We start from the raw sequence: 13,640 nt of genomic DNA, 5'->3' as shown, positions 1-13,640 counted from the left end.
CACTCACAAGGGTTTGATATTCTGGCATCGGTTTGCATTTTAAATCACAAACAAAACGCCAACCGAACACTCACAACTCCTGTAAAATAAATGAACAGCAGCACTTTAAAAAAGGTCTGCATTAATACCTGTTACGACACGGATTGAGTTTGACAATAGCCAGTGAAAAATCAGAGCGCCATATTCAAATCCACAAATCTAATAATTTCTATTTCTCAAACATAGGACTATTTTACACCATTTTATAGATACACTTCTCCTGAATCGAACCACGTTGTCCGATTTCAAAAAGGCTTTACAGCGAAAGCAAAACATTACATTATGTTAGGAGAGTACATTGACACAAATAACCACACAGCCATTTTCAAAGCAACTACATGCATCACAAATACCCAAAACACAGCTAAATGAAGCACTAACCTTTGACGATCTTCATCAGATGACACTCCTAGGACATCATGTTACACAATACATGCATTTTTTGTTCGATAAGGTTCATATTTATATATAAAAACAGCATTTTACATTGGCGCGTGACGTTCAGAAAATATTTTCCCTCAAATACTGCCGGTGAATCAGCACCACAATTTACAAAAATACTTGTCATAAACGTTGATAAAATATTAAACTGTCATTCAAAGAATTATAGATGAACATCTCCTTTATGCTAACGCTGTGAAAGATTTCAAAAAAGCTTCACGAGGAAAGCACTCTTTGCAATAATCTGAGTACTGAGCTCAGAAAAATACAATAGGCAATACAGATAGCCGCCATCTTGGAGTCATCTAAAATCATAAATTGCATTAGAAATATTCCCTTACCTTTGATGATCTTCATCAGAAGGCACTTCCAGGAATCCCAGGTCCACAATAAATGTTGTTTTGTTCGATAAACTCCATAATTTATGTCCATAAAACTCCTTGTTGTTCACGCGTTCAGTTCAGCTACTCCAAATGTAGGAAGCGCGCGGACAATGTCACGACGAAAAGTTAAAAAAAATTGTATTTACGTTCGTTCAAACATGTCATACGTTGTAAAACATCAATCTTTAGGGCCTTTAGAACGTGAAGATTCAGTAATATTTCAACCGGACGGTTCCTGTGTCTTGAAAAACGTTTTGGAACAGAGCTACCTTTCTCGTGAATGCGCGCCAATGAAGTGATGTCCTTCCCTGGGTGACCAACTTCCCAGCCTTCTCATTCGGTCTCTGTTCAAACAACTTTCTAAAGACTGTTGACATCTAGTGGAAGCCTTAGGACGTGCACAATTATTACTACGTCACTGTGTATTCAATAGGAAATGACTTGAAGAGAGCCCATGCATCCAGATTTCCACTTCCTGGTAGGATTCCTCTCAGGTTTTTGCTTGCCATATGAGTTCTGTTATACTCACAGACATCATTCAAACAGTTTTAGAAACTTCAGACTGTTTTCTATCCAAATCTACTAATAATATGCATATCCTAGCGTCTGAGTTTGAGTAGGAGGCAGTTTAATATGGGCACATATTTTTCCCGAAATTGTCAATACTGCCCCCTATCCCTAAAGGGCTGTAAGAGGTTTTAAGCCATGAACAAATTATACGCATATGAATAACATATCATCTAAATATATTAACAAGGTGTAGTCCTGAAATACAATATTATAGCGTCATTGACAGACAACAAAACTCTCTAGCCATATCCTGCAGTGGCACTGCCAAACTCTGACTCTTCCTGGCTGGCTGTGGAGTACAGTAGGAACAGAATACAGTGGGCTCTGCTTCCCTAGTCAAGAACATCCACTTGTCATGACAAGAGGCAAAAAAAGAGCAAGCCAAGCAGCTGGGAAACTTCAGTACACTTTTCTCCTGGAGGTAGTGTGACGATCACTGAGGTTATAAATGAACGATGATGATGAGCCATCGCCACGTCGGGACATTTCCCTCCATTTCTCCTCACGCATTGTTTTGTATGCGTCTTAATAACAATTTTCCACCACCATGCTAGGGTAGCTAATGCTACTACTGTACGTGTTGTGTACAGCGGTCAGATGGGTAACAACAGACTGGTGCAACCTGATTGGCTGAAAGTTGTACGCAACGTACAGGAGTAGCATTAGCCACCCTAGCTTGGTGGTGGGAAGTTTTGTTTTATTAAGACAGAATGTACATTTTCCCCGTTTTTATTTTATATATATATATTTTTTTAACTGTTTGCTATTAAAGCTAGTTAAGGAGGAAACCGATGCCTTTGCAGCCTCAATGGAAGATGTTTTCTCTACTCGCTGGTCACGCTGGAGGTTAGGAGTGCATTGCCCGCTACGCTACCTGCGTTGGGATGCTATAGACCAGACAACACGTACCATTTTAGAATAAGGCTGTAACGTAAACAATTTGGAAAAATTCAAGGGGTCTGAACACTTTCTGAATGCACTGTGTGTGTGTATGTGTGTATATATATATACACATACATAGATACACATACATAGATACACATACAGTATATATACACACACACATCTTATTCGCGCCCGTCTTATTTGCGCCCATCTCAGTTAACTAATCCGTTGCAGAGGCTGAGACTAATCCATTTTGGATGCCGCGGGGATGGTACAGTCCAAGAAGAAGGGGAGTGTGGCTGCACAATGCATGTCTCTCTCCAGAATGTGCTCTCTCCCGCCTATTTGTGCACATACATTGTTTCATGACTTCATTGTGTGAATTGTTTGATTGATTGTTTGATTGATTGTTAGTGTCTATCAATTCCCCATTACATATATCACCAGTAGTACATTTACTGTTAATTCCTATCATTTCTAATCTACAATGTTTGTTTGGTTACGTTAATGTCTGTTAATGCATTCGTTATGAATGTATTAAATAGTTTTTTTTCCCTCATCAATTTACACACAATATCCCATAAAGCAAAGCAAAAAACAACTAAATATATCACATTTACATAAGTATTCAGACCCTTTACTCAGTATTTTGTTGAAGCACCTTTGTCAGCGATTACAGCCTCAAGTTTTCTTAGGTGTGACGCTACAAGCTTGGCACACCTGTATTTGGGGAGTTTCTGCCATTATTCTCTGCAGATCCTCTCAAGCTCTGTCATGTTGGATGGGGTGTGTCGCTGCACAGCTATTTTCAGGTCTCTCCAGAGATGTTTGATGGTGTTTAAGTCTGAGCTCTGGCTGAGCCACTCAAGGACGTTCAGAGACTTGTCCCGAAGACACTCCTGCATCGTCTTTGCTGTGTGCTGAGTATCGTTGTCCTGTTGGAAAGTGAACCTTCGCCCCAGTCTGAAGTCCTGAGCACTCTGGAGCAGGTTTTCATCAAGGATATCTCTCTGTACTTTGATCCGTTCATTTTTCCCTTGATCCTGACTAGTCTCCCAGTCCCTGCCACAGAAAAACATCCCCACAGCATGATGCTGCCACCACCATGCTTCACCGTAGGGATGGTGCCAGGTTTGTTCCAGATGTGACACTTGGCATTCAGGCCAAAGAGTTCAATCTTAGTTTCATCAGACCAGACAATCTTGTTTCTCATGGTCTGAGTCCTTTACATGACTTTTGCAAACTCCAAGTGGGCTGCCATGTGCCTTTTTCTGAGGAGTGACATCCGTCTGGCCACTCTACCATAAAGGGCTGTTAGCAGTTGATGTTATTCTTCGATAACACAGACCCCAAAGCAAATCAGGGGGAGAAAAATATATTTATTCAAAGAGAACAAATCATAGTTATGCTGGAAAGTGTCTGGTAGATGTTCATTATTTCCTGTTCAGTGTAGAAAACACTGAGAACAAGGAGACAGGATATAGTTTATACCCAAGCCTAGCCTGTAATTGAGCAATTAGAGTTCCTTGCAATATAATTGGGCCAATGGCCAAATACCCAGTATCCCGTTTCAGGCTCAATGAATAGACAATTTGGACCAGTGAGAAATTGCCAGATGTAGCTATGAGTCCCGGACTGGAACCCCTACACATATTCTAAACAGATGTTGAACTGAAAAACAACCCATGTCCCTGACCCATTTAATCTTCAGTTCCCCATTACAGAAAAACAACTATTTCCATTGATCGGTAGTTCCCTACTTTGTGTATTTATCTGTAAATATTCTAACAGGCTGATTGGTGGAGTGCTACAGAGATGGTTGTCCTTCTAGAAGGTTCTCCCATCTCCACAGAGGAATTCTGAAGCTCTGTAAGAGTGACCATCGGGTTCTTGGTCTCCTCCCTGACCAAGGCCCTTCTCCCCGATTGCTCAGTTTGGCCGGGCGGCCAGCTCTAGGAAGAGTCTTGGTGGTTCGAAATTTCTTCCATTTAAGAATGATGGAGGCCGGCGTGTTCTTAGAGACCTTTAATGCTGCGCAAACGTTTGGTTACCCTCCCCCAGATGTGTGCTTCAACACAATCCTGTCTCCGGGCTCTACAGCTGTGGGACCTTATATAGACAGGTGTGTGCCCTTCCAAATCATGTCCAATCAATTACATTTACCACAGGTGGACTCCAAGTTGTAGAAACATCTCAAGGATGATCAATGGAATCAGGATGCATCAGAGCTCAATTTCGAGTCTCATAGCAAAGGGTCTGAATACTTATGTAAATTAGTTATTTGTGTTTTTTGTTTTTTATAAATGTCCCAAAAATTCTTATGTTTTTGCTTTGTCATTATGAGGTAGTGTGTGTAGATTGAGGATATTTTTTGCATAATCCATTTTAGAATATGGCTGTAACATAACAAAATGTGTAAAACGCGAAGGGGTCTGAATACTTTCCAGATGCACTGTATATATTGTATGCTGCTGATTGACTAAAACAAATCTTGTTCGACCAACATTCTGTCAAACAAACAATCGGCCAGTCGACTATTTCGCTGACCCCTGTTATTAAGCTCACTTTCGACCAACACTGTCCCTGGCCCCAGTTTTTAAACACACCTTATTTGGGGAGGATGGGCTCATAGTAATGGCTGGAATGGAATTATTGGAATGGTATCCAATACGTGTTTGATACCGTTCCATTCACCCCATTCTAGACGTTGTTATGAACCGTCCACCTCTGCAGCCTCCTGTGCTTTAGACCAAACACTGTCATTGGCCCCTGTTGTTAAACACACTTTAGACCAAACACTGTCATTGGCCCCTGTTGTTAAACACACTTTATACCAAACACTGTCATTGGCCCCTGTTGTTAAACACACTTTAGACCAAACACTGTCATTGGCCCTAGTTGTTAAACACATCTCTGCTTGTTACTGTACAGTAGGGCACCATGGGGATGAACCCAAAACACACCTGGACCTGTAGACTAAATACAGCTGAGCCTGTAGTGAAAACATGGCAGGGCCTCTATTCCAAACACACCTGGACCTGTAAACTAAATACAGCTGAGCCTGTAGTGAAAACATGGCAGGGCCTCTATTCCAAACACACCTGGACCTGTAAACTAAATACAGCTGAGCCTGTAGTAAAACATGGTAGGGCCTCTATTCCAAAGACACCTGGACCTGTAGTCAAAACATGGTAGGGCCTCTATTCCAAAGACACCTGGACCTGTAGTCAAAACATGGTAGGGCCTCTATTCCAAAGACACTAGGCTCTGTTACAAATCCACTTAGCAGTTCTTTCTCTTTGCAGGCCCAATCAGATGGTGAAGATCCTGTACTCCTTTGGAGTGTTTGTCAGCTTTGCCATCCAGTTCTTTGTCCCGGCGGAGATCATGATTCCCCCGGTCCAAGCAAGGCTACGGGAGAGCTGGAGGGCACCCTGTGAGATGATCCTCAGAGGCCTGCTCGTCTGCCTCACCTGTGAGTACCTTCTCTCTGTCAATGGTGTGTGTGTGTGTGTGTGTGTGTGTGTGTGTGTGTGTGTGTGTACATATGACTGACTGCTTGTTTGTCTGACCCGCGAGTACTTAAACTATATCTATGGTGATGGTGTATTAGAGCTGTGAGTGTGACGATCCTAGCCTTTATAAGTTTGCTACAAACTACCCCAAGGGAGATTATTTCTCTAGGGGTTGTGGGTAGCACGGCTGCCTGTGTATCCATGTAGCTGGGCTGGGAGAAACCTCTGAGAATCTTGTCTGTGTGTCCTCTGTGTGATTTACATAGTGGGAGTGGCCTCAGTTGATCGGACCTGGAATTAATCTCTTTGGCTGAGAATCTCTTGTTTGTAACACGTTCTGGCTAAGCACCCTAAATGAATATGAATCATGAAAGACTTGACATTTTTCCCTATGCAGGCAGGCAGCACCCAGATGTTGAATGAATGAACGAGCAGAAGATTGACTGCGGAATGGCTGGTTGTCATGGTGCTGTCAATCCTCACTGTGCCCGAGTTGCATTCTTCAAAGACTTATGGTGTCTGTGTGTGTGTCTGTGTGTACGTATGGGGTGTTCTAGTGGGATACCCCAGGGAGGTACAGATGTAGCTCTTCCCCTCTTCATCTCAAAGTAACACTGATGTCATTCGTTTTCTCTCCTCTCCTGCCCTCTTCATCTCAAAGTAACACTGATGTCATTAGTTTCCCCCCTGGAAGAATTTAAGTTAGAGCTGGTGGGCAAACTGGGCAAACAAGCCTCCCCACATTGACAGTGCAGGATCCTATCCTAGCAGGCCCCGACTGGCCACATTGGTTGGTATGCAGCATCTGGTTGTCATGGCAATGGAAGGAAGAGTAATAAATAGCATGACAGCGTAAAAGAGGAAACTGCTGAGGAGGAGAGCATTAGAAACAGATCCTCAGGAGGTGTCTGTCTGTCTGTCAACAGACGCTGCATACCAACCAATGTGGCCAGTCGGGCCCTGCGCCTGCTAGGATAGGATACTGCACTGTCAATATGGGGAGGCCTGTTTGCCCCGTTTGCCCACACTCTACCTTGTAGTTAACCGGTGCCCTGTCCATGGTGCTGAACTGGTTGGGTGAATAGTGAGAACCCTGTCCATGGTGCTGATAGTGAGAACCCTGTCCTTGGTTCTGAACTGACTGGGTGAAAAGGCCTGGCTGAACAGACGGTCCTGCCCATGGTAGACCTTCCCTAACCTTTACCAGAGGGAGGTTAGAAGTGAAAGCTAGGGACAACTTAATGCAGTGAACTAAGCATTACTAGTCCTTCATCCACAACATCAACACAACATGTAATCCCTGTTCCCAGACCTCCCCCTCCAACCTTGTTAATACAGTACGACGTGATGCAGCATCAACTATGAAGCTTAACATCCATCAGCTTGCATTGAAGGTGTCAAGTTTATAAATATCTATATATCCTAAAACAGAATTGCTGACTTTATGTTGACAGAGGGAACATTTTTCGGTCTTATAGTATCTCTATTGTTTTGTCTTAAACCCCATCTTTGGATAAATTGCATCAACCGCTGAACTGTGGTGCAACCCAGAAGTGATATACAGTGTATTTGGAAAGTATTCAGGACCCCTTGACTTTTTAAAAATGTTTTTACGTTACAGCCTTATTCTAAAATTGATTAGTTTTTAGATTAGTTTTTTTCCTCATCAATCTAAACACAACACCCCACAATGACAAGGCAAAAAATGTTTTGTTTGACTGTACAAGCAAATACAACTGTATTTGAGGAGTTTCTCCCATTATTCTCTGCAGAAGCCAAAAAGACTCAAGGCTGTAATCGCTGCCAAAGGTGCTTCAACAAAGTACTGAGTAAAGGGTCTGAATGCTTATTTAAATGTGATGTTTCAGTTCATTATTTTTAATACATTTGCAAAAATGTCAAGATACCTGTTTTTGCTTTGTCATTATGGGGTGTTGTGTGTAGATTGATGAGGAAAAAACTATTTCATCCATTTTAGAATAAGGCTGTAACTTAACAATGTCGAAAAAGTCAAGGGGTCTGAATACTTTCCGAATGCACTGCATCTAGATGAAGCATGGGTTATAGAATATTCCATGCCTCTGGTGCACAAAACAAAAAGGCAGTGTTGCCTTATATTGTAAATGTCCTGGGGACTTTAAGTAGCAACCACCTAGCAGACCTGGTATGGTAACTGCTGGTGGTGAAGGAGACCAGACTACAGAGGTAAAGAGGGAGTTTACCCAAAAGTACTTTGTAGATGAACACATACAAATGTAGCTTTCTGTGCATATAAAGTGAGGTGCAATGGTGGGTGAGTGACTTGGCATTTGTATTATGGCGCAAGAATGCATTATAAGTAGAGTCTAGTCTCTGTAAGACAGAGGAGGTTGCATGCATATACAGCAAATCACCATAATCAATTACAGAGAGAAAAGTGGCCTGAACAAGCTTCTTTCTAGCCGTAAGCGGGAAGCAAGCCTTATTACGAAAATAAAAACCCCATTTCAATTTAAGCTTCCTCACAAGATTATCCATATGAACTTCAAAGGACAACTTGCATCCAACCATATACCTAGGTACTGTATTTGTAGGGGTGACACTTTTTCAATGGATAAGCCACCAGATGTGACAATGCTAAACTTCTCTGGCTGAGTGCAAGCTCTGATAAAGGTTTTTGTATATTCAAGACCAGTTTGAGACCATAAAGGGAGGCCTAAAGTGACTGAGAAGCAGTGTGTAGCTCTTCAACATCCTGAACCAGAGAAGGAGCACATGAAAATATGACTGTATCATCTGCATATAGATGTAACTTTGCTGGTTGCATCCCATTTCCCAAATCATTAATACAAATTGAGAACACCACTGGAGCTAAAATGGAACCCTGGGGCACAGTTCTATTAATCTCAAGAAAGCTAGACATGTGATTGTCAACATATACACATTGTGTTCTGTCAGAAAGATAGTTCCTAAACCAATTTACTGCCCCTTCACTGCTACTAATGTTACGGAGTCTAGCTAGCAACAATTCATGGTCAATTGAATCAAATGCCTTTGTAAATCAACAAAAAGATCAGGACAATGTTGCTTTTTTATTAAGTGCATTAATGATGTAATTTGCCACTGCCATAGCTGCAGTGGCTATGCCCCGATCTAAAGCCAGATTGAACCCCGCTTAGAATGTTCTTTTCAATTAAGAAGTTTTTTAACTATGAGTTCACTAGGGATTCATAGACTTTGGCCAGGATAGGGAGTTTAGAGATAGGATGATAGTTATTAGCATCTGAGGGATCTCCACCCTTTAGCAGTGGCAGAACATAAGCTAATTTCCAAATGCTGGGTATGGAATTGGTCAAGAGACTCAAGTTGAAAATGTGAGCCACAGATTCAGTAATAATACCAGCTGCTATCTTTAAGAGGTAGGAATCCAGGTTGTCTAGACCTGCAGACTTTTTAGTGTATATTGCCTTTAGTGCTTTATAGACCTCAGCATAAGAAATAGGCTCAAAGTTAAAATGGTTCACATGAGAGTATACAATTGTCACGTCCTGGCCAGTATAAGGGTTAATTAGTATTGTAGTTGGGTCAGGACGTGGCAGAGGGTATTTGTTTTATGTTGTTCTGGGTGTTGTATGAGTTAGGAGGGCATTTGATTTAGTATTCTGGGGTTTTGGGCACTGGGTGAGTTTCATGAATTCTATGTTGAGTCTAGTGTGTCTGTTTCTATGTTTGGATTCATTGGGGTTGGGACTCTCAATTGAAGGCAGGTGTTGTCTATTTGCCTTTGATTGAGAGTCCCATATATGTGGGTGTGTTTGTTTGTCTTTTGGTGGGAGATTGTTCTGTGTTTCGCCTTGTGCCTTACCAGACTGTTTTTGTTGATCGTTCGTGTTTTTGTTATTTTTGTACGTTCATTTTGAAAATAAATGAACATCAAGATGAGCCTGCACATACCTTCTGCGTTTTGGTCCTCCTTTACCGACGACAACCGTGACAGAATCTCCCACCTCACCAGGACCATGCAGCAGAGGAACGAGGGGGAAGGATGGACGTGGGCAGAGCTCAGGAGGAGCGTTTCCAGGGCGATGGAGGAGTAAAGGGAGACCGAGAGGCATCCCCAAGATTTTTTTAGGGGGGGGCACAAGGGCTGTTTGACGGGGCAGGAGCTGCCCGCCAGTCAACAGTCGTCAGAGTTGCCCACCAGTCAACAGTCGTCGGAGCTGCCCGCCAGTCAACAGTCGTCGGAGCTGCCCGCCAGTCAACAGTCGTCGGAGCTGCCCGCCAGTCAACAGTCGTCGGAGCTGCCCGCCAGTCAACAGTCGCCGGAGTGGCCAGACTGCGCTGAACTGCCGGAGTGGCCAGACTGCGCTGAACTGCCGGAGTGGCCAGACTGCGCTGAACTGCCGGAGTGGCCAGACTGCCCTGAACTGCCGGAGTGGCCAGACTGCCCTGAACTGCCGGAGTGGCCAGACTGCCCTGAACTGCCGGAGTGGCCAGACTGCCCTGAACTGCCGGAGTGGCCAGACTGCCCAGACTGTCCCGAGTGGCCAGACTGCCCAGACTGTCCCGAGTGGCCAGACTGCCCAGACTGTCCCGAGTGGCCAGACTGCCCAGACTGTCCCGAGTGGCCAGACTGCCCAGACTGTCCCGAGTGGCCAGACTGCCCAGACTGTCCCGAGTGGCCAGACTGCCCAGACTGTCCCGAGTGGCCAGACTGCCCAGACTGTCCCGAGTGGCCAGACTGCCCAGACTGTCCCGAGTTGCCAGACTGCCCAGACTGTCCCGAGTTGCCAGACTGCCCAGACTGTCCCGAGTTGCCAGACTGCCCAGACTGTCCCGAGTTGCCAGACTGCCCAGACTGTCCCGAGTTGCCAGACTGCCCAGACTGTCCCGAGTTGCCAGACTGCCCAGACTGTCCCGAGTTGCCAGACTGCCCAGACTGTCCCGAGTTGCCAGACTGTCCCGAGCTGCCCAGACTGCCCAGACTGTCCCGAGTTGTCAGACTGCCCAGACTGTCCCGAGTTGCCAGACTGCCCAGACTGTCCCGAGTTGCCAGACTGCCCAGACTGTCCCGAGTTGCCAGACTGCCCAGACTGTCCCGAGTTGCCAGACTGCCCAGACTGTCCCGAGTTGCCAGACTGCCCAGACTGTCCCGAGTTGCCAGACTGCCCAGACTGTCCCGAGTTGCCAGACTGCCCAGACTGTCCCGAGTTGCCAGACTGTCCCGACTTGCCAGACTGTCCCGACTTGCCAGGCTGTCCCGAGCTGCCAGACTGCCCAGACTGTCCCGAGCTGCCAGACTGCCCCGAGCTGCCAGACTGCCCCGAGCGGCCAGACTGGCCAGACTGCCCCGAACTGCCAGAGTGGCCCGACTGCCTGGAACGGCCAGAACCGGAGCCACTTCCTGATATAGGTGGGTTGGGGAGGGGGGGTGTAGCACAGTGCCGTCGTTGACGGCAGCCACCCTCCCTTCCCTCCCTTTAGTAAGGGGGAATTTTTTTGTTGTTGTTGTTGTTTGGGGTTGTTGTTTTTTTTGTTTTTTGTTTTTAAGGAGCTTCCGGGGTTAGCACCTTTAAGGGGGGGGTACTGTCACGTCCTGGCCAGTATAAGGGTTAATTAGTATTGTAGTTGGGTCAGGACGTGGCAGAGGGTATTTGTTTTATGTGGTTCTGGGTGTTGTATGAGTTAGGAGGGCATTTGATTTAGTATTCTGGGGTTTTGGGCACTGGGTGAGTTTCATGAATTCTATGTTGAGTCTAGTGTGTCTGTTTCTATGTTTGGATTCATTGGGGTTGGGACTCTCAATTGAAGGCAGGTGTTGTCTATTTGCCTTTGATTGAGAGTCCCATATATGTGGGTGTGTTTGTTTGTCTTTTGGTGGGAGATTGTTCTCTGCTTAGCCTTATGCCTAGCCAGACTGTTTTTTGTCGATCGTATTTCGTTTTGTTATTTTGGGTGTTCATTTTGATAGTAAATAAAAGTCAAGATGAGCCTACACGTACCTGCTGCGTTTTGGTCCTCCTTCACCGACGACAACCGTGACAACAGTGGCTTGCGAAAGTATTCACACACTTGGAATTTTTCCTATTTTGTTGACTTAACCCCTGGAATGAAAATTGTTTTTTTGGGGGGGTTTGTATCATTTGATTTACACAACATGCCTACCACTTTGAAGATGCAAAATATTTTTTATTGTGAAACAAACAAGAAATAAGACAAAAAAACTGAACTTGAGCGTGCATAACTATTCTCTCCCCCAAGTCAATACTTTGTAGAGCCACCTTTAGCAGCAATTACAGCTGCAAGTCCCTTGGGGTATGTCTCTATTAGCTTGGCACATCTAGCCACTGGGATTTTTGCCCATTCTTCAAAGCAAAACTGCTCCAGCTCCTTCAAGTTGGATGGGTTCCGCTGGTGTACAGCAATCTTTAAGTCATAACACAGATTCTCAGTTGGATTGAGGTCGGGGCTTTGACTAGGCCATTCCAAGACATTTACATGTTTCCCCTTAAACCGCTCAAGTGTTGCTTTAGCAGTATGCTTTGGGTCATTGTCCTGCTGGAAGGTGAACCTCCGTCACAGTCTCAAATCTCTGGAAAACTGAAACAGGTTTCCCTCAACAATTTCCCTGTATTTAGCGCCATCCATCATTCCTTCAATTCTGACCAGTTTCCTAGTCCCTGCCAATGAAAAACGTCCCCACAGTATGACACTGTCATTACCATGCTTCACTGTGGGGATGGTGTTCTCGGGTGATGAGAGGTGTTGGGTTTGTGCCAGACAGCATTTTCCTTGATGGCCAAAAAGCTCAATTTTAGTCTCATCTGACCTGAGTACATTTTCCATATGTTTGGGGAGTCTCCCACATTCCTTTTGGCGAACACCAAACATGTTTGCTTATTTTTTTCTTTAAACAATGGCTTTTTTCTGCCCACTCTCGTAAATCCCAGCTCTGTGGAGTGTGCGACTTAGTGGTCCTATGGACAGATACTCCAATCTCCGCTGTGGAGCTTTGCAGCTCCTTCAGGGTTATCTTTGGTCTCTTTGTTGCCTCTCTGATTAATGCCCTCCTTGCCTGGTCCGTGAGATTTGGTGAGCGGCCCTCCCTTGGCAGGTTTGTTGTGGTGCCATATTCTTTCCATTTTTTAATAATGGATATAATGGTGCTCTGTGGGATGTTCAAAGTCGATCTGTTCAAAGTTGACCAAACTTTGTCCCTGATCTGTTTGGAGAGCTCATTGGTCTTCATGGTGCCGCTTGCTTGGTGGTGCCCCTTGCTGTGTGGTGTTGCAGACTCTGGAGCCTTTCAGAACAGGTGTATATATACTGAGATCATGTGACAGATCATGTGACACTTTGATCGCACACAGGTGGACTTTATTTAACTAATTATGTGACTTCTGAAGGTAATTGGTTGCACCAGATCTTATTTAGGGCCTTCATAGCAAAGAGGGTGAATACATATGCACACACCACTTGTGTATTTTTTTAATTGTTTGGAACAAGTCATTGTTTTTCATTTCACTTCACCAATTTGGACTATTTTGTGTATGTCCATTACATGAAATCCAAATAAAAATACAGGTTGTAATTAAACAAAATAGGAAATATGCCAAGGGGGGTGAATACTTTTGCAAGGTACTGTATATCATCATTTACTATAACAGAGCTTACATTAGAGGCCTGGGCCCCACCATTATCAAAAACTGAACCAGCAGATATGATTTGCTTGTTAAAAACCCCTACAACATGGGCTTTATCCTTCACTTCATTAGAATCCATCATTAAATGGTCAGGAAGGCCAGAGGATACATTAGAACCTGACACT

The 13,640-nt window shown here is 44.4% G+C and overlaps 1 pseudogene; it reads left to right on the top strand.

Annotated features, from left to right (window-relative positions):
- The window catches only part of LOC115206552 (proton-coupled amino acid transporter 4-like), a 231,126-nt pseudogene that overhangs the window by 70,956 nt on the left and 146,530 nt on the right, over positions 1-13,640 (top strand).

Source organism: Salmo trutta, chromosome 13, assembly GCF_901001165.1.
Source record: "Salmo trutta chromosome 13, fSalTru1.1, whole genome shotgun sequence".
In the NCBI taxonomy this organism is placed as follows: domain Eukaryota; kingdom Metazoa; phylum Chordata; class Actinopteri; order Salmoniformes; family Salmonidae; genus Salmo; species Salmo trutta.
The sequence above is the reverse complement of the archived record's forward strand: the minus strand, read 5'-3'. Positions and strand labels throughout refer to the sequence as shown.